General features: G+C 40.4%; 1 protein-coding gene and 1 pseudogene across 2 annotated transcripts in view; one reads left to right on the top strand and one right to left on the bottom strand.

The window, feature by feature from the left end:
* Nucleotides 1-25864, top strand: part of PRICKLE2 (prickle planar cell polarity protein 2) — a 137660-nt gene that overhangs the window by 31770 nt on the left and 80026 nt on the right. The gene's annotated exons all lie outside the window — the stretch shown is intronic.
* Nucleotides 23897-24451, bottom strand: LOC105729058 (thioredoxin-dependent peroxide reductase, mitochondrial-like; annotated as a pseudogene).

Raw genomic sequence — 25864 nt, 5'->3', positions numbered from 1 at the left:
ATTGGTAGGTTCTAACCTGGAGTGGTATCACTACCTCTATAGGGCATTTGGAAATGTATGTTTGGGAGAGGGCAATTACTATCTAAATGATTGGGGGACTGTACTAGCCTATGGATGAGGCTTTGAGATGCTAAGCATCCCAAACAGTACGGGATGATCCCACACAAAGGAGAATGGGCCCATCTCAAATGCCAAGAGTACCATCATTGAGCACCATGGAGCTGAGGGTTTAGTTTTGACCACTTGTAACTATTGGCAGTTTTCCTCTATATTACAAGATAGCAGCAGCTACCCTTATGCATTTTACACATGTGCCTGCTCCTCTCCGTAAGGACAATTTCTGGAGGTGTGGTGGTCATGCGTACACTTCTCTAAGGCTTTAGATTGACGATGCTTCACCATCCTCCAGGAAGTTCGTAATGGGCATGTCTTGTGGGTGAACAGCTTTCACTGGGTGCATGGATTTTGTATTAGTTCTCCTCCTTGCTGCTCCATGAAATTCTGAAGAGGCCATCAGATTGCTTCTCTCGAGTGGATGTGTTTTTCATTGATGTTTTGGATACTCCCAAGTGTTCATGGAGGGTTCTCAAATATGAATATCTCCAAAAGTTAGTAATTTTACCTTGACCTTAACTGTGTTTTAGCACAGAATAAATTGCAATTAGATCACTCATCCAGAACACTCAACTTTCACTTCAAACTGTCGCAGGAAGGATAAAGAATAGATACCAAGTGGAATTGCCTAGTTTTTGGCTTTCCAAAGCATTGTCTCATAAGTGTTAAAATAGGACATCCAGTACTACCCAGAGATAGGGGTGAATTAGATGGATTTGAGCCCTGTGAAGCTCTAAAATATCTCCATTGGGAGTATATAAAATTCTTTATTTGGCTTTTACTTTAGTGACTATTATTCATCCATCAGATGTCAGATTAAATGAATCTCCTCAAAGAACTACTTTGGATAGCCTCTAATACAAGATTAGGTCCTCAGTTACATGCTTTGTAGCAAACCCTGCAATTTTTGTTATTAATACTTATAAAACTTGTAATTAGATACTTTTTGGTATAATTATTTGTTTCATATTTGGCTTCCCTACTTTGCATTAAGGTCCAAGAGGGCAGGAATCTTGCCTGCTTTGTTCTTTAGGAATCCTCCCAGCACCTAGCACAGTGCCTGACACATGGCCACCACCCAGCAAACATTTGTTAAGAGACAGGCTGACAACAGGGGTCCTCTGCAGAACCAGAAATGTTCAGGGTCACATCACACTGAAGAGATAAAAGCCTGTGGCATTATTTTCGACATAAAGGATTATTCCATATCAATTATTTCCATTCCCTCAGCTGCTCCTAAAGATTTGTATTCTAAGCAGATTCCCCTAACCAAGTCAACTGCTGCAGAGTTTTTTGGGTGTTTTTTTTTTTTTTTTTTTTTTGAGTCAGAGTCTCACACTGTTGCCCGGGCTGGAGTGCAGTGGCATGATATTGGCTCACTGCAACCTCTGCCTTCCAGGATCAAGCAATTCTCCTGCTTCAGCTCCCGAGTAGCTGGGATTACAGGCTCCCACCACCACTCCCAGCTAATTTTTTGTTTTTTTAGTAGAGACAGGGTTTCACTATGTTGGCCAAGCTGGTCTCAAATGCCTGACCTCATGATCCACCCACCTCAGCCTCCCAAAGTGCTGGGATTACAGGCATGAGCCACTGCACCTGACCCCAGAGTTTTCTTAGGTTGCAAAAAGGCCAGAAAGGGTGACATCTTGCCAAGGGTTGCACTTTACAAATCTGAGGCAGCTCCACCAACTCCAAGTCTCTGGGTCTGGAGCAGGGTGGGAGAAGCAGTGGGTCTGGCGGAAGCCCACTGTGTGTTCAAACCCAGGTACCGTCTGTGTCCCAATCCAAATCTGGGGAACCCAGCAGGATCCATGGCATGAGGCGGAAACTGCATGGCCCAGTGGGAAGACCCTTGCTTCTGGAATCAGGCAAATCTGTCTGCTGCTCCATCACTTTCTGACCACAGTAAAGTTGTTCAGTCTCTGGGACCCTCAGTTTCCTCTTGATGGAGATGATGATGATGATGGAAAAATTATTAAACTTTCATTGAACACTTGCTATGGGCCCACCATCATTTTTAACACTTTGCATGCATTATCCCATTTAATTTTCAACCTACCTTATTTGTTAATTACTCTTCCTGTCTCCATTGTAGAGTGAGTAAAGCAAGGCTCAGAGAAGTTAAATAACTTGCCCAAGATCACACAGCTAATGAGTAGCAGAAACAGATACAGTCTCAGACAACCTGACTTTGAAGCCAATACTATTACACCTGGAGATCACAGGGCTGATCTGGCCATGGATGAGAGAGTGCTTATAATGCCCCTGGCCCTCTGTCTGCACATAGAAGTTGCTCAATAAGTCAGTTGTTTTCTTCTCACCTTTCTTGTGAAACAGTAGTATGTGACTAACTAATTACTATTGCCCTGAGCCAGCACAAAGAGTAGCAGAAGGAACATTTGGCTTCCGGAAAAGAGGGAGGTTAGGTGGAGATGGAGAAAGTGAGTTAAGCATAGGAATCCTAGAGTCCTTCTCAGCCTTCTCAGAAGTTTTTCATAAAGTAAGTTTGAATTCTGCCAATATGAGAACCTTTCTGTTGCCCAGGCTTTCTGCTGTGGGATTGTTATGAAGATACAAGTTTGTCCCAGTGAAGTTCTCTGGCTCTACAAACCTAAGGAAGTTATTCAGGGCCCCAGATGGAGCCTCTTGATTCTGAATTCTCTAATGCCCCAAGCAGGCTTTGGGGCTATCTACTGAAGTACTGAACTCTGCCACCCACCTTCCTTGGTGCCTGAGATCTCCTGCGTCATCACAGTCCTCAGTCCTGGGAGGAATGAGTCCTTGGGCAATTTTCTGTAGGCTTCTCAGAGTGCAAAGGGAGTCTTCCCTCAAAGAAGAATATTCTACACATCTCTTAGGGGATCAACAGGTCAGCAGAGGCTCCTTGATTTGGCCTCTGTGCCAGTCGGAACCTTGTTAGTACCTGTCTCTAATTGCTGGGCTATGGGCTACTTGGCAGGATTTCACTTGATTTTCCCTAAGAGTGTCCAAGGAACGAATCCGAGAGCATGCTAGAAAGTTGGGTGAAAAGGAAATGGCCACTGGGCTTTTTTTGTCCACTCATTCACCTATTTAAGGATATTGTATACCTACTATGTGTCAGGCAGTGCTCTGGGCACTGGGAACAAAACCATAAACAAGAGACTTAAGGTTTTAGCTGCATTGTAGTTATGTGAAGAGTAAAGACAAATAATTAGAAAACAAATAAGATAATTTTAGGTTGTGATTTTTCAAAAAAAAAAGCACAGTGATGTTAAGAATAGGGATGTAAATATTTAGAAAACTCTTACATGTGTCAGACATTTTCCTGGGTGCTTCTGAGATCATGGATGTGGACCAGGGTGCTGGGAGGATTGGCTAATTTAGCCTGATGGGGCAGGTACAGCATCTCGGGGGAGGCAGTATTTGAGTTGCTACTGAAGGAGCCTACTATGCAGAGATCTCATTTGTTGCAGAAGTTAACTTATTTATTTGACTGAAACTCAGAAGTGAAATAAAATCAGTGCCAACTTTGTGTACAAAGAATTTGGGGAGAGTGTTGGAAGACTGTTTGGGGAGAATGAATGGAGCCCATGCCGTACTCAGTGCTTGCCAAGGCATCCCTGGATGTGAAGGTGGAACAGTCCTACTATCTTGCTTGCCCCTGGGAAATTGGAGGAGCTTGATCCCCCAACCCCTTGATGTTTCTGCCCCAGGTGCAGATAGGGCAACAGAGAGACCCCATTTGCGTACAGAGGTAACATCTTCCATATGTTAAATTCATAGCAAGTACTCTGCAGACATTTATTTGTGTCCATACTACCTTCGAAAACACGAGTCTGTTAGAGAGAGACGGACATTGTCTTATTCACCACTCTATGCTCAGTGCCAAAAATAATGCTGGGCACATACTAGCCATTTAATAAACAGGCTTTATATGAATAAGCAATCTCATTTAATCCTTGGTACAAAATCCTCTGTTTCTCCATTGCAATTGTGGAGGGTCACAGGATCAGAAACTTGACCAAGATGCCACAGTCAGTGAGGGACAGAGCCAGGACTTACACCAGCTATCTGTCTGACTGCACTACCCGTGTAGGCTCTTCCCCCTCCACCCCTTCCTCATCCACAGTGAAGAGCATGCACATTGCTCCACTCAGGAAATCAGATCCAAGAAAGCAGACTTGGTATGAGTTGGAGGAGGGGAGCATCATGAGTCATACAGGCTCTTTCATTCTTTGGGGTGGGGAGTTGCTCCTAATCTGAGGTCGACCTTGGTGACTAAGGAATTCATCATTTCCCCACCTCCAGTTTCCCCACACTGCAGGAAGCAGCCTGGCCCTGCCTTCAAGATTTCTTTCCCCATCAACAATTTCTATTTATCTTTGTCTCTTCTCACTATCTTACCCTGGCTTTACTGTACTTCCTCCAGGGGCTTTCATGTTCCTGATACAGACAGCGTCATGTACCTGGGAACTCAATAGTGACATTCATTCAGCAAATACTTATTGAGTGCCAACTATATGCCAAGCACTTTCCTAGGCACTAGGGGACAGCTGTGAACAGGCAAACAAGTACTCCTGCCTTTGTGGAGCTGACGGTTTCTTGAAGGATGAGAACAACTTAATAGATGAATAACAAGACACATTCAGAGAGTGATGTCTATTAGCAAAGCAATAAAAAAGGGTGATATGATCTAGAGCAAGGAGTTGATGGACTTTGTCTGTAAATATCCAGATAGTAAATATAGGCTTCATGGATTATACAGTCTCAGTGACAGATACCCAGCTCTGATGTTGTAATGCGAAAGCAGTCATGGACAATAGGTGAAGAAATGGGCGTGGCCATGTGACAATGAAACTTTACCTACAAAAACAGGAAGGGGGCCTGATTTGAAAAACAGACCCCTGGTTTAGAGAATCTATCTATTTTAGATTGGATGGCTAAGAAAAGCTTCTCTGCAAAAGTGACATTTGAGCTGAGTCATTGTATGGAATGATGGTTTGATTACCCAGATTTGGTCTGCCTTATCCAGTGGTTTTCAAAATGAGGTCCCTATACCAGTAGCACTAGTATCACCTGGGAACTTGTTAAATGTAGACTCTTGGGACTTGCCCTTGACCTAAAAAACCAGAACTCTGAAGATGGGGCCCAGCAATCTGTTTCAAGAAAACTTTTAGGTGTTTCTCATGAATGACAAAGTTTGAGAACCGTTACTGTTGGCTAATGGAAAAGCCACATTGCTGGAAATAGATGATGCCACATCTTGACTCTGTCACTTATTAATTCTATAATCTTGGGCATCTTGAGTATCAGTTTTCTCAGCTATAAAACAGAGATGCTTCTGCCAAAGTCCAAAGTAGCTAACAGAGAAGAAGTGAATTCATTTCTGTAAGGATCCTAGGAGAAAGCAGACACAAAATAGGTCCTCAGCAAATGGTAGCTGCCGTCCTCATCAGAATCATTATTCGAATCTCTATGACACTGAAGCAGCTTTGCGTGCAGAGAGTAATGGAGGGTGTGCCCCAGAAGCTACCCCATCCCATTCCTGGCTTCTTGCCTTTGACTGACGTGCCCTGGATATCACCCAAATACAAGGCTGATTGTTAAAGGAAAACTCAAGATGCTTTTAAAAGTCTTTGACTGGCCCTGTTTCTTCAGCTCCCTTTCTGGCCTGTTAACCTAGAGTATGTGCTGGTCTCCTTTACTGCAGGATCATGAATTATACAGCTGTGACTCACTGCCACCCAGCTAGGGCCACAGTGCCAGGCGTCCAGCTTTACCGTTAGCTTTCAGGCTACTGACAGTTTGCTCTTTTATGTGAGAAGCTATTTATACCGAGAGGGACCGAGGCTGGCAGATGCTGGGGAAAGGAGAGAAGAATGACAAAATGGTTCATCTCTCAAGGTCTGCTCGGTGGTTTTGGCTTATAGGGAAGGAATGCACAATCTAATAGCCCTTCTAAAACCCCCATAAAAACCATCATTAGACTCACCAGCCATTTGCAGAGTCTTGTCTTTGTTTCATTACTCCATCAGCACATGCTGAGATCAAAATGGAATTTCATGGTGCAGGGAGATGCATGCCTTTCCAACTGAATTGGATTAAATTCCCCCTAAGCTGCATCTCCTAGTTAGCCTTCACTGTCACTCACCTCAATGTTTTCAATGCAGTTTGAGAGATGAGTTGGGAAGAGAGGGAAGAAGGGGGCAGGAGGAGGCTTCAAAGGAGTCCACCTCACTGTTCTCAGAGAGCCAGTCACATGAACAATTCTGTGTTTATCTTGGCTCCAGAAATACACTGATGTCATCAGATGGCAATGGGAAATATGCCTGTGTGTGCAGCTTTCAATAAAACTGCCTGTTAATAAACTTGTTTTCAACGGACCTGACAGAGTTGGGACTAGAACCTGGGTTCCCAGGCTTTAGGGCCTATGCCAGATGAAGTCAGCAGCAACGTGGCCAGATTCCACCAGCAGGGACTTGTCAAGGCTTGCATGCAGAATATGAGGCCTGGAGAGGCCAAGGCTCATTTGCAAATGTGGGAAGAGAGACCTGCAATTGGAGTTCTAGCTTTCAAGACAGATGTCTCCAACCTTTACAGTAAATTCACTCTGGGGTCCTAAAGATTGGGACTTGGCCTCTGACTTAGACTTCCTGCATAAGTTTACAGCTGCACACCCTTTCTGCTGACTGGGCAGTCTACACCATAGCCTGGTGTGAAAGTCAATGTACTATCAAGATGATCTCTTTTGCCTTATAACACAGGACATATTTGAGGAATATCATGGGAAAATTGGATTAATCCACCACCAAATCAACAAGTAGCTAACTTCCTTCCTCAGTCTATTTGTGTGCCTGTGCATTCATCCATTCTTTTGTTCATTCAGCCATTTATTTGTTCAACAGTTGTTTATTAAGTACCCATATGTTCAAGCTACTAGTATAGGTGTGATTTCCATATGGCAGTTTTCCAGGTCCAAGAAAAAACTGGAGTTTTCCAACACTAGTCTTTATATGTTGCTTGGTGTAGCCTGGAGCTACACACAGGTAGATGTAGAAAATGTCTCATGGAAGACCCATGCAGACATCAGGCTTTGCGCTGGCCTCCAATGGCTTCTGTCTTTTGAGTACCTATCTTTCTGGGCTCATAAGTGTTTGAGGGTCCAAGCTTTGATGATAACTAGCTCTGTGTTCAAATCTTAGCTATTCTGCTTTCCAACATTGGCCAAGTTAATTCACCTCCCTGAGATTTCATCTCATCTTCTGAAAAATAAGCGTGTCAGTACTTAACTAGAGCATAGCTGTGAGAATTAAATGAAACAATGCCTTAAGCATTTGGGGTTTTAAAGTGGCTGCCTTTAGTTTTCTTTTCCATAGTCAAAAATTGGAAATAACTCAAATTCTATCAACAGGTGAATGGATAAACATATTATATCCATGTAGTATACTACTACTTTACAGTAAAAGTGAATAAACTATTGGTCTATGCAACATGAATCAGAATCTCAGAATCATTATTCCAAATGAAAGAAGCCAAGCAAAATAGTGCACACTATATGATTCCGTTTATATAAAACTCTAGAAAATGCAAACTAATCTATAGTGACAGGAAGCAGATCAGTGGTTCCTTTGGGATGGGGAAATGAGTGGGAGGAATGGCAAAAGGACTGAGGAGAGTTCTGGGAGTGATAGGTACATTTTCTGTCATGATTATGTTGATGCTTTCATGGGTATATAAATACACTGAAGCTTACCAAATTGTATACTTTACATGTGATTTATTATATGTTGATACCTCAATAAAGTGAATGAATGAAGTTGCTCTTTAGCAAACAGGAAGGCAAGCTTCCTCCCATGCCAATGGTGGAGGCTTCCTAAGGTTTCATCAGTTGCCTCAGGAAGTAACTAAGTCTTTTGCCAAGACTTTTGTCAGAAAGAACTGCTCAGTATTAATCATCCACAATGAAAAGGAGATTTGGGGTAGAAACGCATCAACATCCAGATATACAGCACTAACAAAATCAGTTCCACAGATTGGCTCATTTCATAATCCCTAAGCTCCCAAGGACAGTGTCTAACATGTAGTTGGCACTCAGTAAACAGTGGTTGTAGTTGTTATTGCTATGGCAGTTTATTAGAGTGGTACAAAAGCAATTGATGTTTTTGCCATTACTTTTATCAGATAATCTAGCTTGGGGACTGACTTTTTCTAATTCTTAGTTGGGAGGCTATCTTTTCCTAACTTACTGAAAGATACCAAAAATCCTAGCAGCAACCTAGGGGTGTCTGTAAACATTAACTTCCCTGCAATCCTGGGGTCCTGAGAAACCTTTCTGTCTCTTGCCAAAGGGTGTTAGGAAAAAGGGGTGGTGTCTCCATCCTCCCTAGATCCAGTGAGAGGGTAATTATTTCCTCAGGATTGATGATCAAGATTGTGAACAATTAATCTCTGTAAGTTCCCAAGGACAGTTCCTAACATGTAGGCCCTAACATTTGGACCTTTTTTATAATCTCCTTTTTCATCCATCATTCTGTAAATTATTGAAAGTATCATAGCCTTAGAGAGGCAACCAGGGAAAAAAGCTGCAATGCCAACCAACTAAGCTTGCCAACTACTTGGCAACTCTATTTATGTGTGTTGAGGGAGGTCAAATGTTATGTGGATAAATTTGAGGTTGGACTTGAACATAGTTTTGAAACATCCATCTCCTTTTGGGCCCCATTGCTGTGTAGATAGTCAAGAATTCATCTGGATGGTGAATATGGCATGAAAAACAGCTCTTCTGGCCTGGAACAGTGATTCACACCTGTAATCCTAGCTCCTTAGGAGCCTGAGACAGGAGTATCACTTGAGTGATTGCTTGAGTCTACGAGTTTGAAACCAGCCTGGGCAGCATAGCAAGATTCCATCTCAAAAACTTTTTTCAATCAGCCAGTCAGTAGTGTGGGCCTGTAGCCCCAGCCATTCAGGAGGCTGAAACAGGCAGATTGCTTGAACCCAGGAGTTTAAGGTTACAGTGAGCTATGATAGCACCATTGCATTCCAGCCTGGGTGACAGAGCAAGGCCCTATCTCTTAAAAAAATAAAATTAAAGTAAACATAAGTAAAAGAAACAGTTCTGCTGAAATACGGTCAGTAGGACCATTTACTGTGGTCTTTCTCAAGCACAGTAATTAAAAGCCATGGCTGTGGTATCAAATGCAGCTGCGACCTGATCCGGCTCTGCCACTCTCCAGCTATATTTATGATTGGACCAAGTTGTTTTACCTTGTTAAGGTCATTTTTTCTCATCTATAAAATGAGGACAGTAATGCGTCCTGCCTTACAGAGCACTTAATCTGGCATTTCGAGAAACATATATTTTTCCAGACTAGAATGGCCAATTATTTTGAAAACTCTTCTTGGTAAGGCCTATCTGGGGAAACAAGACTGAGATCCACATCTGAAGTTCTTGTCCATAGATATTGGGAGTAAGAACTGCAGCATTCTAAGACATAAGCAAAACAAGACAGAACAGAAATTATTAAGCCCAAACCTTGGATTTAATATATAAGAAAACAGTCTCAGAAAACATTCATGACTTGCTCATTGTCATAGGGCCAGTGCTTAGGGAGCAGTTAATATACCACTCTTCTCATGACATCAGGGGGGAATACCTAAGGAATGTAGACTGGGAAGATAGGAGAAAAGAGAACATTGAAGTGCAGAAAGAGCCATGAATCAGAAAATTGTTTTCAGACAGAGGTCAGGTGGCCTTGACCAAGTTTCTTTGCATCTTCTAGCTTCTATTTCCCATTTGGAATGTAAAGATGTGAAATATTCTAGTTCTATTATAAAGTAAAAATAAAAATGGCAATATATCCAAATGCTTAGAAGAAAAATGATAGAGTTCATGAACAATCATTACTATTGCTTTGATTTACACTATAGCTTTCATAATTTTTGTTTTTCTGGTCTATCAATGCCTAATGAAGGCAACTTAAAATCTTTCCCTGTAATTATAGATTTGTTTTTCTTTATATTTCTGTTTTTGCTTTATGCATTTGAGGCTATGTTTTTGGGTGTCTACAAGTTATAGTATATAATATAACCTATGGTTATACTGTAGTTTTGATAGATTATTCCTTTGTAACATTCCTTATTAAAAAAGTGTTACTTATTTTTAGTTTATTTTAACATGAAATCACTTTTAAAAAGTTTATGAACAGCTACATAATATCTTTCAGGAATAGAAGTAGCAAACTTGCGGCCATTATAAAAGTGGTCAATAAATTATATCACTAATAATTTTGGAATGACCAAGGATCTATTAATTATAACATCCCTTTTTATCTATCCTGTCTAATTATATTTGTTCAAATTCTGGTTTGTATAATATTAACATTGCACACTAGCTTTCTTTTGGTGAGTAATTGCAAGACTATGCTCTTCCATTCTTTTAAGCCTTTTCTTATTTTTTTTTTTTTTTGTACTTTGGGCTCTGGGGTACATGTGTACATCCTTCATCCTGCAGAATTGTTGCATAGGTACATACATGCCATGGTGGTTTGCTGTCTCCATCCCCCACCCCCCACATCACCCTACATCAGGCTTTTCTTCAGGTGTTATCGCTCCCCACTGCCTGCTGTCCCTTCCCTCCCCTTCCCCCTACCCCTCCCCCCACCTAGCCCAGTGAGTGTCATTCCCTTCCCTGTGCCCAAGTGTTCTCATTGTTCATCACCCACCTATGAGTGAAAACATGATGTTTGGTTTTACTGAGAATGATGGTTTCTAGATTCATCTATGTCTCTACAAAGGACACAAACTCATCATTTCTTATGGCTGCATAGTATTCCATGGTGTATATGTGCCACATTTTCTTTGTCCAGCCTATCATTGATGGGTATTTGGGTTGGTTCCAGGTCTTTGCTGTCATAAACAGCACCGCAACAACATACATGTGCATGTGTCTTTATAATAGAATGATTTATAATCCTTTGGGTATATACCCAGTAATGGGATTGTTCGGTCAAATGGAATTTCTATTTCTAGGTCCTTAAGGAATCGCCGCACTGTCTTCCATAATGCTTGAACTAATTTACACTTCCACCAACAGTGTAAAAGTATTCCTTTTCCTCCACATCCTCTCCAGCATCTGTTGTCTCCAGATTTTTTAATGATTGCCATTCTAACTGGCGTGAGATGGTATCTCAATGTGGTTTTGATTTGCATTTCTCTTTTTTTTTTTTTTTTTTTGAGACGGAGTTTCGCTCTTGTTGCCCAGGCTGGAGTGCAACGGCGCGATCTCGGCTCATCGCAACCTCCACCTCCTGGGTTCAGGCAATTCTCCTGCCTCAGCCTCCTGAGTAGCTGGGATTACAGGCACGCACCACCATGCCCAGCTAATTTTTTGTATTTTTAGTAGAGACGGGGTTTCACCATGTTGACCAGGATGGTCTCGATCTCTTGACCTCGTGATCCACCCGCCTCAGCCTCCCTAAGTGCTGGGATTACAGGCGTGAGCCACCGCGCCCGGCCTGATTTGCATTTCTCTAATGACCAATGATGATGGGCACTTTTTCATATGTTTGTTGGCCATATAGATGTCTTCTTTTGAAAAGTGTCTGTTCATATCCTTTGCCCACTTTTGAATGGGTTTGTTTTTTTTCTCGTAAATCTGCTTTAGTTCTTTGTAGATTCTGGATATTAGCCCTTTGTCAGATGGGTAGATTGCAAAAAATTTTTCCTCATTCTGTTGGTTGCTGCTTCGCTCTAATGATTGTTTCTTTTGCTGTACAGAAGCTCTTAAGTTTAATTAGATCCCATTTGTCTATTTTGGCTTTTGTTCCATTGCTTTTGGTGTTTTAGTAATGAAGTCCTTGCCTATGCCTATGTCCCAAATGGCATTGCCTTGGTTTTCTTCTAGGGTTTTTATGGTGTTAGGTCTTATGTTTAAGTCTTTAATCCATGTGGAGTTAATTTTTGCATAAGGTGTAAGGAAGGGATCCAGTTTCTGCTTTCTGCATATGGCTAGCCAGTTTTCCCAACACCATTTATTAAACAGGGAATCCTTTCCCCATTGCTTGCTTTTGTCCAGTTTGTGAAAGATGAGATGGTTGTAGATGTGTGGTGTTGCTTCCGAGGCTTCTGTTCTGTTCCATTGGTCTACATCTCTGTTTTGGTACCAGTACCATGCTGTTTTGGTTACTGTACCCTTGTAGTATAGTTTGAAGTCAGAAAGCATGATGCTTCCAGCTTTGTTCTTTTTGCTTAGGATTGTCTTGGCTATGTAGGCTCTCTTTCAATTCCATATGAAGTTTAGAGTGGTTTTTTTCCAGTTCTGTGAAGAAGGTCAATGGTAGCTTGATGGGGATAGCATTGAATCTATAAATTACTTTGGGCAGTGTGGCCATTTTCACAATATTGATTCTTCCTAACCATGAGCATGGAATGTTTTTCTATCTGTTTGTGTCCTCTCTTATTTCCTTGATCAATGGTTTGTAGTTCTCCTTGAAGAGATCTTTTACATCCTTTGTTAGTTGTATTCCTAAGTATTTTATTATCTTTGTAGTAATTGTAAATGAGATTTCGCTCATGATTTGGCTGTTTGTTGTTGGTGTATAGGAATGCTTGTGATTTCTGCACATTGATTTTGTATCCTGAGACTTTGCCGAAGTTGCTTATCAGCTTAAAGAGGTTTAGGGCTGAGACAATGGGGTCTTCTAAATATATGATCATGTCCTCTGCAAATCAGGACAATTTGACTTCTTTTCCTAATTGAATGCCCTTTATTACTTTTTCTTGCCCAATTGCTCTGGCTAGAACTTCCAATACTATATTGAATAGGAGTGGTGAGAGAGGGCATCCTTGTCTAGTACCAGTTTTTAAAGGGAACAATTTTAGTTTTTGCCCATTCGATGTGATATTGGCTGTGGGTTTGTCATAAATAGCTTTTATTATTTTGAGGTATGTTCCATCAATACCTAGTTTATTGAGAGCTTTTAGCATAAAGGGCTGTTGAACTTTGTCGAAGGCCTTCTCTGCATCTTTTGAGATAATCATGTGGTTTTTGTCTTTGGTTCTGTCTATGTGGTGGATTACATTTACAGATTTGTGTCTGTTGAACCAGCCTTGCATCCCTGGGATGAAGCCTACTTGATCGTGATGGATATGCTTCTTGATGCGCTATAGGATTTGGTTTGCCAGTATTTTATTGAAGACTTTTGCACCAATGTTCATCATGGATATCGGCCTGTAGTTTTCTTTTTTAGCTGTGTCTCTGCCAGGTTTTGGTATCAGGATGATGTTGGTCTCATAAAATGATTTGGGAAGGATTCCCTCTTTTTGTGTTGTTTGGAATAGTTTTAACAGGAATGGTACCAGCTCCACTTTGTATGTCTGGTAGAATTCTGCTGTGAACCCATCTGGGCCTGGACTTTTTTTGGTTGGTAGGGGTATTAATTGCTGCCTCGACTTCAGCCCTTGTTATTGGTCTATTCAGGGTTTCAACTTATTCCTGGCTTAGTCTTGGGAGTGTGCAAGTGTCCAGGAGTTTATCCTTTTCTTCTAGATTTACTGGTTTATGTGCGTAGAACTGTTCGTAGTAATGTCTGATGGTAGTTTGTATTTCCGAGGAATTGGTGGTGATCTCCCCTTTATTATTTTTTATTGCATCTATTCGATTCTTCTGTCTTTTCTTTTGTATTAGTCTAGCTAGTGGTCTGTTTTGTTGATCTTTTCAAAACACCAGCTCCCGGATTTATTGAATTTTTTGAAGGGTTCTTCATGTCTCGGTTTCCTTTAGTTCTGCTCTGATCTTAGTTATTTCTTGTCTTCTGCTTGCTTTTGAGTTTTTTTGATCTTGCTCCTCTAGCTCTTTCAATTTCGATGATAGGGTGTTGACTTTAGATCTTTTCTTGTTTCTCATGTGGGCATTTATTGTTATAAATTTCCCTCTAGACACTACTTTAAATATGTCCCATAGATTTTGGTACATTGTATATTCGTTCTTGTTGGTTTCCAAAAACATTTTTATTTCTTCCTTCATTTCATTGTTTATCCACTCATCATTCAGGAGCAAGTTGTTCAGTTTCCATGTGATTGTGCAGTTTTGAATGCTTTTCTTAATCCTGAGTTCTAATTTGATTGTGTTGTGGTCTGAGATACTGGTTGTTATGATTTCCATTATTTTGCATTTGCTGAGGAGTGATTTACTTCCAATTATATGGCCAGTTTTAGAGTAAGTGCTATGTGGTGCTGAGAGGAATGTGTATTCTGTGGATTTGGGGTGGAGTGTCCTGTAAATGTCTATTAGGTCCGCTTGGTCCAGGTCTGCATTCAAGTCCTGGATATCCTTGTTGACTTTCTGTCTCATTGATCTGTCCAATATTGTCAGTGGAGTGTTAAAGTCTCCCACTACTATTCTGTGGGAGTCTACGTCTCTTTGTAGGTTGTTAAGAACTTGCTTTATGTATCTGGGTGCTCCTGCATTGGGTGCATATATATTTAGGATAGTTAACTCTTCTTGTTGCATTGATCCTTTTACCATTATGTAATGCCCTTCTTTGTCTCTTTTGATCTTTGTTGGTTTAAAGTCCATTTTATCAGAGAGTAGGATTGCTACCCCTGCTTTTTTTGTTTTTTTTTTTTTTGCTCTCCATTTGCTTGGTAAATCTTCTTCCATCCCTATATTTTGAGTCTATATGTGTCTTTGCACATGAGATGGGTCTCCTGAATACAGCACATTGATGGGTCTTGACTTTTTATCCAATTTGCCAGTCTGTGTCTTTTGACTGGGGCATTTAGGCCATTTACTTCAACATTAATATTGTTATGTTTGAATTTGATCCTGCGATTTTGCTACTGGCTGGTGGTTTTGCCTGTTATTTGACACTGTTTCTTCATTGCATCGTTGTTTACCATTTGGTACATTTTTGCAGTGGCTGGTACTCGTTCTTCCTTTCCATTTTAATACTTCCTTCAGGAGCTCTTGTAAGGCAGGTCTTGTAGAAATGAAATCTCTCAGCAATTGCTTGTCCATAAAGGATTTTATTTCTCCTTCGCTTATGAAGCTTAGTTTGGCTGGATATGAAATTCTGTGTTGAAAGTTCATTTCTTTAAGGATGTTGAATATTGGCCCCCACTCCCTTCTGGCTTGTAGGGCTTCTGCTGAGAGATTGCTGTGAGTCTGATGGTCTTTCCTTTGTGGGTTACTCAACCTTTCTCTCTGGCTGCCCTTAGGATTTTTCTCCTTCCTTTTAACCCTGGTGAATCTGACTGTTATGTGCCTTGGGGTTGCTCTTCTTGAGGAGTATCTTTATGGTGTTCTCTGTATTTCCTGGATTTAAATGTTGGCCTGCCTTGTTAGGTTGAGGAAGTTGTCTTGGATATCCTGAAGAGTGTTTTCCAGCTTGGATTCCTTCTCCCCATCAAGCATAGATTAGGTATTCTCACATAATCCCATAGTTCTTGGAGGCTTTGTTGATTTGTTTTCACTCTTTTTTCTCTAATCTTGCCTTCTCATTTTATTTCATTGATTTGATCTTCAATCTCTGATATCCTTTCTTCTGCTTAATCGATTTGGCTGTTGAAACTTGTGTATGCCTGGCAAAGTTCTCGTGCTGTGCTTTTCAGCTCCATCAAGTCATTTATGTTCTTCTCTAAACTGGTTATTCTAGTAGCATTTCATCTAACCTTTTTTTAAGGTTCTTAGTTTCTTTGCTTTGGGTTAGAAGATGGTCTTTTAACTCAGAGAAGTTTGTTATTACCTACCTTCTGAAGCCTGCTTCTGTCAATTTGTCAAACTCATTCTCTGTCTTGTTTTGTTCCCTTGATGGTGAGGAGTTGTGATGCCTGGGAGGGGAAGAGGTGTTCTGGTCTTTGAAGGTTTCATCCTTTTTGTGCTGGTTTTTCCCATCTTCATGGATTTATCTCCCTTTGATCTTTGAAGTTGGTGATTTTGGGAGGAATCTCTGAGTGGACATCCTTTCTGTTGAGGTTGGAGCTATCTTCCTTGGCCTGTAGAGGTGCTGCTGGGTGCCTCGGATTCAGTCAGGCTGCTGGGTGAGTGGTCTTCCCCTGGAGTTTATTTACAGGTGAGATTAGCCCCGCCTTCCCAATGGCATCTCTCCTTCCCTGAGCTCAATCTACCTGGTTAGAGTCAAACTGGTGTATTCACTGTGAAGTTCTCTATTGCGTGGCTTCAGTTTGAGTTTTGTGGGGGTAGGGCCTGCCAAGCCTTATGGCCTGTTTCTCTGCTTTCAACTCTGCCTCTTTCTGTGGGACGGGTAGCTCCATCCTGCTGGTGTTAATCCAGACTTCCTCCCAGGTTTGTGCCAACACCTTGCAGCACCAGGCAGGAGCCATCGCTCAGATTTCCATCGACAGCCCACGGCACCCCTCAGTCCAGTGGAGCTCTCATGGACCGTGGGTTACAGGTGGGATGAGGGAAGCACAGGATCCAAATCAAAGCACCTAGGGGGTGAAGTCCCTGACAGTCCAAGCTGGCTGCACGTTCAAGGTGGGGACGCACCCCGCCCTGTCTCAGTTCGCCCTCCCTGGGTAGCTGTCACCCTGCTTCAGCTGGCCTTCTCTGGGCTATTTTAGTGTCCTACCAGTCCTGCCGAAAGGAACCCAGCATCTCACTTGGAATTGTGCACATCTAGCCCTCTGCATCTCATTCACTAGGAGCTGCATTCCAGTGTTCCCTCCTCTCGGCCATCTTGGCGCCAGCTCTTCCGCGTTTTTTTTCCTTTCTTTCTTATGATTTAAGTGGGACTCTGCAAGCAGCACATGATGGATATTGCATTTCTATTATTCCAAACTGATAATCCATCTTTTAATTGATGAGTATAATACATTCAAATTTATTATGATAACTCATATATCATTCCTACCACTTTATTTTCTATTTGTTATCTTTTTTCCTCTGCTTTATTCTGTTTACCTGAGTTCTGTTTTTTTAATGAAGTCTTCCCAGTTTTCTTCATTTTCCTTTGCTTGGTGGAAAGCTATAGAATATATTTCTATTTTTGGAGTGATTATCCACCATTTCTTAACATCCAGCCACACTGGATCCTTTGCCACTTGTCTTAGTCTGTTTTGTGCTGCTATAACAGAATACCTGAGACTGGGTGATTTATAAAGAACAGAAATTTATTCTCTCACAATTCCATAGGCTGGGACATCCAGGATCAAGTCACCAGCATCTGGTGAGGGCTTTCTTGCTGCATCCTCATGTGATAAAAGGTGGAAGGGCAAGAGAGGGAATGAATGCTATGTCTCACATGGCAGAAGAGCAGAGGAGATGAACTCACCCCAGCAAGTCTTTTTTTTTTTTTTGGAGACAAGGTTTCACTCTGTCACCCAGGCCAGAGTGCAGTGGTCCAATCACAGCTGACTGCAGCTTCAGCCTCCCTGCACTCAGGTGATCCTCCCACCTCAGCTTCCCAGGTAGCTGGGACTATAGATAAACATAACCACTCCCAGCTAATTTTTTGTATTTTTTGTAGAGACAGGGTTTCACTGTGTTGCCCCAGGCTGGTCTCTAACTCCTGAACTTAAAGGATCTTCCCACCTTGTCCTCACAAGTTGCTAAGATTACAGGTGTGAGTGGCCACGAGTGGCCACAAATCCTCTCATGGAAGCATTAATCTATTCATGAGAGTAGAGCCATCAAATTCCAAGCAACTTCCAAAAGGCCCCATCTCCCAACATCGTTGCACTGGGGATTAAGTTTCCAATACCTGAATCTAGGGGGACACATTCAAACCATAGGGCCACTCTTCAGGAACCCCAAGCTTCCTCCTGCCTCATGCCTTTGCACTTGCTATCCTTGATGTCTTGTTTTCTTCCCTCATTCACTTTTAACAAAGCTCCAGTTATTCAGTGTTTCTGTCTTCCTTTTTAATATGTTAGTGATCTTCTGTGACATAATCTTTGGTACCACATCTTTGGTTACCCACGAAATATTTTTCTTCCCATCTTGAGTAGCCTACATCTCAATATACTTCTGAACTAATTCACCAGACCTTGGGTTTATATTCACTAAAGCCAAAGTAAAACATAATTTGGATACTTTCTCTTTAAAACAAAATCTTAGGAATACTAAGAATTTTAAGATCATTTTATGCCTGTTATTTTTCACACATCTTTGCTCCCTTCACTTAACACATAACAACGGATTCTGAAACTCCCATTTTCAAAGGTTACTTCCTAAACATGTGGTAGGAAAGTTAAGATTTTTTTTCAATCAGTTTTCTGCCTAGTTTCACAAAGGGTCTAGAAGAGCTGTCAGTAGGATAACCAAAACAAGGGCAAAGCCTTCTATAGGCAACAAAGAGAAAGAGATAATTATAATAGAAAACCAAAACTAAAGGGCACTAATAGAGTAGGGCACTGTTGTTGGCTAGCCAACTAACAGTATCTCTGGTTTAGGATGAAGCCTGTAATAGTATGAGGATGAGCGTTGTTTTAGACTGGATGTCAGGGCTGTGGGAATACGGAAGGGTGCCTGCCAGAATTGCTTATTCAAGTCTGAGCTTCATTGATACTGAGTGCTTGTCTCTTTGTTGGCTAACACCTTTAGTTGCTTCTCATGCCACTTGTAGAGGAATCAGGAGACTCTGTCATGAGCTAGGAAAAGGTACTATATAAAGGGAATTCCATGATCTGTAAAATATAATAAAGTGAATGGCCTGTAATTCAGAAACTACAACTTGCCCAGTTATCAGTGGTGATTTATTTCCTAGTTCTTCTCAATGGAAATTCTACACACAACTGAGTTCCCAGATCTTTTCATTTGTTATAGATTCTAATGGCTGGAGTCAGCATCTTCCCTGTGATCCTTAATTGTCTTATTAAAAACAGAAGGAAAGTTGCTTATGAAAGCACTTAAATGTATAAATACATTGTCTGACTCATTTTTTTACTCCATCGATTTCACCATAAATTCAGAGAAGTTTACTGCAGAAAAACATTTGGTCCCAACACGTAATAAAAATCACACTTGGCTGGGCATGGTGGCTCACGCCTGTAATCCCAGCATTTTGGGAGGCCAAGGTGGGCAGATCACCTGAGGTCGGGAGTTTGAGACCAGCCTGGCCAACATGGTGAAACTCCATCTCTACCAAAAATTAGCAGGGCATGGTGGTACATGCCTGTAATCCCAGCTACTCAGGAGGCTGAAGCAGGAGAATAACTTGAACTTGGGAGTTACAGGTTGCAGTGAGCAGAGATAGTGCCACTGCACTCCAGCCTGAGTGACAGAACGAGACTCTATCTCAAAAAAAAATTACTCTCAAATTGTCCAATTCATAGAATACAGAAAGGAAAAATGGTGGTTTCCGAGGGCTGAGGGGGAGGAGAATGGGAAGTAAGTGGTTAATGAGCACAGAGTTTTAGTTTGGGAAGATGAAAGAAGTTCTGGAGATGGACAGTGGTTGTAGTTGCATAACAACGTGAATGTATTTAATGCTGCTGAAAATGGTAAAAATGATAAATTTTATATTCTGTATATTTTACCACAAAATAAATAAACACCTACATACATAAAATAGCTCTCAGGAATTGGAGCAGTCCCTTCAAGGACCACATAGCCTTTCCTTTGTTGGGGACGAACCTGGGCACGTTAACTTCTCTTGCACAGACCCAAGGGGAAAGAAATTCACCAGGCCTGAGTTAGTTCTCATAATCCTCATTATATAACATATGCACATAACATTCAAAGCATTCAAAGTATGCATATTACTCAATAATGCAGTTGATTTTTGCCTTCTTTGGAGTTCGAACTGATCCATGTGGCTTTCACGATTAAGCAGCCACTCTGGCCTATTTAGTATTTAAGATTTTATCAGGAATTGCAAGCTCAAAGACTGAACTGTGACTACACTGCTCATTGCTTCATCGAACACATAGGACAGAATGTAATCCTTTGACTAGTTTGTGGAGACAGTGGGGTGAAATGGATAGAGAATGAGCTTTGAAGTCAGACCTAAATTTAAATCTTGGCTCAGCCCTTTACTCCTCAGTGATCAAATAGTTTATAATTTCGTTGGTCCCCATTTTTCATGATTTTGTATTTGCAAATGTGCCTACTTGCCAAAATTTATTTGTAACCCCAAAATCAATACTTGCAGGAGTACTTTCATCGTCATTTGCAGACTTTACTTATAATCTCAAGATCAACACTTGCAACATTCACGGTCATTAACAGGCATACACAGAGGGATAAAAAATTTGAGTTGCGCAGTACATACATGACCAGCTGAGCTAGAATAGCTAACTCTATGCCTTCTCACTCCAGCTCACAAACTGAATAAACAAGTAGTCTATGTAGGGCCACATTTTTGCATCTTATGCTTTTTGTTGGTGATTTCACAGTTTAAAATATCCCTAAGCATAGTGAAGTGCCATCTAGCATTTCTAAAAGCAAGAAGGCTGTGATGTGCTTTATAGAGAAAATATGTATGTTAGATAATCTTCAGGCATGAGTTATAGTGCTGTTGGCCATGAGTTCAATATTAATGAATCAACAATACATATTAAGTAAGTTGCCCTTAAACAGAAACACACATGAAACAAGATTACGGATTAATTGGTTAACAACAATGTTGGGACCAGAGGCTCATAGGAACCTAGCCCCATATTTCTCCTAGGAGAAATGTTCACTGTTCAGAAATTCAGTGCTGTGACTTTGTAGCACATAACTGCCATGAATAGAGAGAATCACTTGTATTTACCTTCGCAAAATGTAATATCCTGCTCACATAGTCTTCCATTCTCTCCCTGCTGTGGCAGGGATTAAGGCTATTTACAAAAGGTTCCTTCCCTCTTCTTCCAGGCACAAAGGGGGAATGTGCTTTCTCAGTCCCTTCAAAGTTAGGCATGTCCATGAGACTTGCTTTCAACAATGAAATGTGAACAGAACTCAGATGCATCGTATCCAGGAAAAAGCTTTTCACTGCTAGTGTTCAGCTCCAGCCTTCCTTTTCTCTGCTGCCATCATGATGGAGGCATATCTCCATATGGAGCCCTCATTACCTGGATCTGTGCCTACCTATAGGAGGTTACAGTGTGAGAGAGGAAAAAAACCATGGTATAGATAAGGGTTTAAGATACAGAATACATAAATAACCCCTACAGTTCAACAAAAAGACAACTCAATTAAAAGATGACCAAAGGACTTCAGTAAACATTTCTCCAAAGGTGATATACAGTCGGCTGATAAGCTGAAAAGATGTCCAACATCATTAGTCATGAATATAGTGCCAATCAAAACCACGGTGAGACACTGCTTCACACCTACGAAGACGGTTATAATTTTAACAATTGGAAGATAAATGTTGGTAAGGATGTGGAGAAACTGGAATTTCTGTGTATTGCTGGTGGGAATATAAAATGATGCAGCCACTTTTGAACACTGTTTGGCAGTTCCTCTAAAAGGTAAACAGAATTACTGTATCATCTAGCAATTTCACTCCTAGGTATATATGCAATGTAATTGAAAGCAAAGACTCAAATATAATTGTACACCAATGTTCACTGAAGCATTATACTCAGTAGTCAAAAGGTAAAAACAACCCAAGTTCCATCAACAGATAAAATGGATAAACAAAATATGGTATATACATGCAGTGAAATAATAACCGCAAGCAAAGTTCTGACACAAGCTACAACAGAAATTAGCCTTGGAAACATTACACTAGGTAAAATAAGCAGACACAAAGGACGAATGTTGCATGACTCCACATATATGAAGTATCTAGACTAGGTACATTCATAGAGACAGACAGTAAATTAGAGGTTACCAGGGGCTGAGGGGAGGAGAAATGGAGAATTATTATTTATGTGGTATAAGATTTGCCATTTTAACCATTACATATATCACAATAAAAATTTTAATTAAAAAACACTGCAGTATGAAACTAGTGATATTTTGGTGGTGTTTGAGATATTATGGCATAATCTAGCTCATCCACACCAAACCTTCTTTCCTGTCTATTCTCTGTGGCATAATATAGTCCCTTGGGGGATTTATGACTATATACAATCTATAACCTGCAGGCCAAAGTATTACCTTCACTGATCTTTTGATGTTTTGGAACAGGAAAGACCAAATTCTCACAATTGTTGCCATATTTCATTTGAAAGTTAGTAGGTAAGACAAGTTACTCAGGCTGAAAGTCAACATGGTAGCAAGAAACATATCCTTTGTAATGTATAAGTGAGTTCCTTGATTTTCATATTTTCTGGTGATTAATCATTTCTTTAATGTGAAGAAATGAAACTACCTTAAATGAACTGCCTCGAAACAAAGGTCACCTGTATTTTAAAATGGGTTTCCAACAACATCCTGTGATCAGCAAGCTCCAGTCTCTTGCAAAAAGAATACTTTATTTGGATTATAGCATGTTTCATTATGAATCACTTTGAACACTTGAAAACTTGAACTGGTCCTAGAATTTCTTCTGTCTTTGCTTTCTAAATTCTATTCAAACTGGCTTTGCCTAACCCTGTGAAAGTAATACTAATAATAGAGAGGGATAATGGACTAATTATGTTATATGTGAACTGCAGAATCAAAAAACAATGATTTAAAACACGCAGAAAAGATACCATGTAGGACACTCCTAAGGACTTCGTATAAGGTAGAGATAACTCAAAATTCAGATATTCTTTGGAGACACAGATTGCTAGGTGTCACCCAGTATTAGCATCTCCTCCTTTCTGACTAACAGAACCTGATCATATTCTAGACAACCGTATGTCCTGCTAAGGACTACGTTTCCTAGCTTCCCTTGCAGCTAGTCCTATCCAAGGGATTATAAATAGGAGATTCAAACTTCCAGTAAATCTCTTTAAATGTTGTTGATCCAACTGCCTCTTACCTTACCCACCTTCTTACCTGGAACATGAATGTGATAGTTGGGACTCCAGTAGCTATTTTGCAATTTTGAGAATAGATGTCACTAACACATGGGATGGTGGGTACAGAAAGATAGGAAGAGACTAGATGCTTCATAGTTTTTATAAAATGCCAACCCAGTCCTGGACCACTATTCTCAGGTCATGATTACTAGTAGCCCCAAGCAATTTTAATTTCTAGTTTTGTTGTTATTTTTAATAATAATAAAACTGATCTGACAATTATATACAGCCTTATAGTTCACAGTGTATTGTCATTCTTTTGTCACTTTATTTTAAAATGTGTTTATTTTTATTATATTTTGTATTGAACACTTCAGCAAAGAAAATAATTGTAATAATTCAAAATGCAATCCCTGGATTCTTTAAATATCCTATATAATCAGTTATACCAATCAATATCTAGAAATGTAGGTAGAGGTAATGAACAAAATGGCTGAACTATGAATCTAAGGGAACTTAAAGCTGTGATCTTTGTTAACTTAAAAAAAATTCAGTTTCATAAAAAAAATTCAAGAAGAAAATTTCAAGACCCTTGATCAGAAGCTTTCAATACTTGTTGTACTACTTTGGTGTAGGCAAAGATTCAAGTGTGGCTAAGAAAGAAGAGTATTCTCATTGAAGACATGATCTAAGAAATAGGTGAACTAGTGTTTGATAGAAACTAACTAGCTAGCCCTCAAGATATTTTCAATAAAGGACTCCTTATACTAGCAACTAACCATGTTTAAAAACCCTTAGCCAGTATTACAAAAACAAAACATTTAGAGTAATATTTGTGAATACATACATAATAGGTTCCTTGCCTTCTACAAATAATCACCTTTGAAATGCTAAAAGCAGGTTCCAACTGGGGTTCCTCTCTGGGGTGAGAAGGTGCAGATACACGTGAGGTGATCTACTGATTTACCTTCTCAAAATATTCTTTGGAAAGAGTTGGATTTGGCTTGATTGTAGGAGACTTCAGTGTCCAGTTTTTTATAAACTGGAATGCCTTCACCAAGCAGAGGGTCTCTTTCATGCTTTAGTCCGCTGATAGGTCATTGACACTCAAATGCTTGATAACTTCATGGAGGTCAATTATGAAGACTCCTCTTAGTGCAAGACAACAACCTTCTAATAGCACACCATAGTCTTGAGAAATGTGTTTAGTTAAATCTGACAAAAGTGTGATGTTCACATGGCCCAAACCACCATTCTCTCTTGGTACATTTATCCAGGCAAGATGGCTAAAGTGGGAATCCACTGAGTCTGCAACGACTTCACAGTTCACTTTGTAAAGTTCATTGTCTTTATCACTAAAAGCAAGAAATTGTTGTGGACACACAAGGTGAAATCCAAAGATTAGAAGAAAAGAACCAGATATTTCCCCCTTATAATCATTAAGGCATCGATCTTTGACCTCTCCATTGACAAAGGCTGTACCTTTAAAATAGAGTGACAGCAAGTGCATGATATGAGCAACTGGTGCAAAGGCAAATTCTGCTAGACCAGAACCAGACCACAATGTGTTTCTCAAGCATGTTTTTCCTCAGAAGCCACACGCCTAAGGACTGCAGAGACGGGATAGTATGCACATGTCAGGCAACTAGAGCCAGGAACCACCTTCCCTCAACAGCCACCATCTTCAGTGCATGCAGGAGTCACATTTTCCTCACTTTCAATCCTCACAATAACTCTATGAGATGAATACAATTAATCTAGTCATAGAGATAAGGACACTGAAGCCCAGAGAAGGTAGATAACTTGGCCAAAGTTGCACACTTAGAATTTGTCATTGTTAGGACTCAAACGTTAAACATCGAATGCACTTTGTTTCTCCTACTCTGTAGGTAAATATCAGTTGATACTGGAGTAGCTATCCCAAAAGTGGAGAATCTTTTTTTCTCTATTAAGAACCACTGACCTACCAGAACACAGTTTGATAACAACATGCCAGCATAAAAAAAGGAGTTTTATTAAGGTTAGGGGTTTTGTTGTTGTTTTTCTTCTTCATGGGGAACTACACTATGTTTAACTCACATTGTCTTTACTTTGAGAAAACAAAACACCTGCCAATACATAAATAATTGTGAGTGTCCTTCCGTTCTGTACGATGCCTGGGAGTTTAGAAAGAAAACAGGAAAGGGGAAAAGAAAAGGGTAGTGTGGAGAAAGGGCAAAATTCTGGGGATTTGGGAAAGACTGGAGACAGAAGAGCTGTGACTACTCTGAAGTATGTGTCAGCTGAGATAGACAACTTGGCTTAATGTGTGATTTGCTGGGACTATTGAAGACAGACAGAGTTGGGCAACAGATAAGTTGTCATCATACTCTTTGAAGTGCTCTTTAGCTGTTTAATCTCCTTTACAGCTCTTCTACTGCTCTTTTTACTTTTTAAAAGAGAATTTGCCAAGGATACTGACCATTTAAGCTTCTGACAGTGATGTGCTAGAGCCAGCCTCATACTGCCTTGCAAGAGCCATTTGGTCAGTTTTCAGGAATTTTGTAAATCAGTTGTTAAATATAGCCATTATGAAAATTGAGTTATATAAACTTACAGTTAAATACATTATAATTTTTAAAGATGATAAATACTTGAAATTCATCACTTCCTAATTACTTCATCATATTCCACTATTATCTATGCTCTTGAGATTGTTTTGCCTATATATCTGTATGGTGGGAGCACTGTGTCATGGTATGTTATGTGTATCTCTTCCCAATTCCGCATTCAGTGTCATCACACTGGAGGCTTGAATGTGGATCATATTGGGATCACATACCCTATGGAAATTGGCAAATGCTGCAAATCAGTACCTGACTTATACCCTCTGCCAAATATAACCTCTTTCCACTTAGGGGTGGTTTCTTATTCATGTGTGTGT

The sequence above is a fragment of the Aotus nancymaae genome, unplaced genomic scaffold (assembly GCF_030222135.1).
Source record: "Aotus nancymaae isolate 86718 unplaced genomic scaffold, 86718_ANA_hifiasm-v0.15.2.pri h1tg000067l, whole genome shotgun sequence".
Taxonomy (NCBI): Eukaryota; Metazoa; Chordata; class Mammalia; order Primates; family Aotidae; genus Aotus; species Aotus nancymaae.
This window is presented reverse-complemented; position numbering and strand designations above follow the sequence as displayed.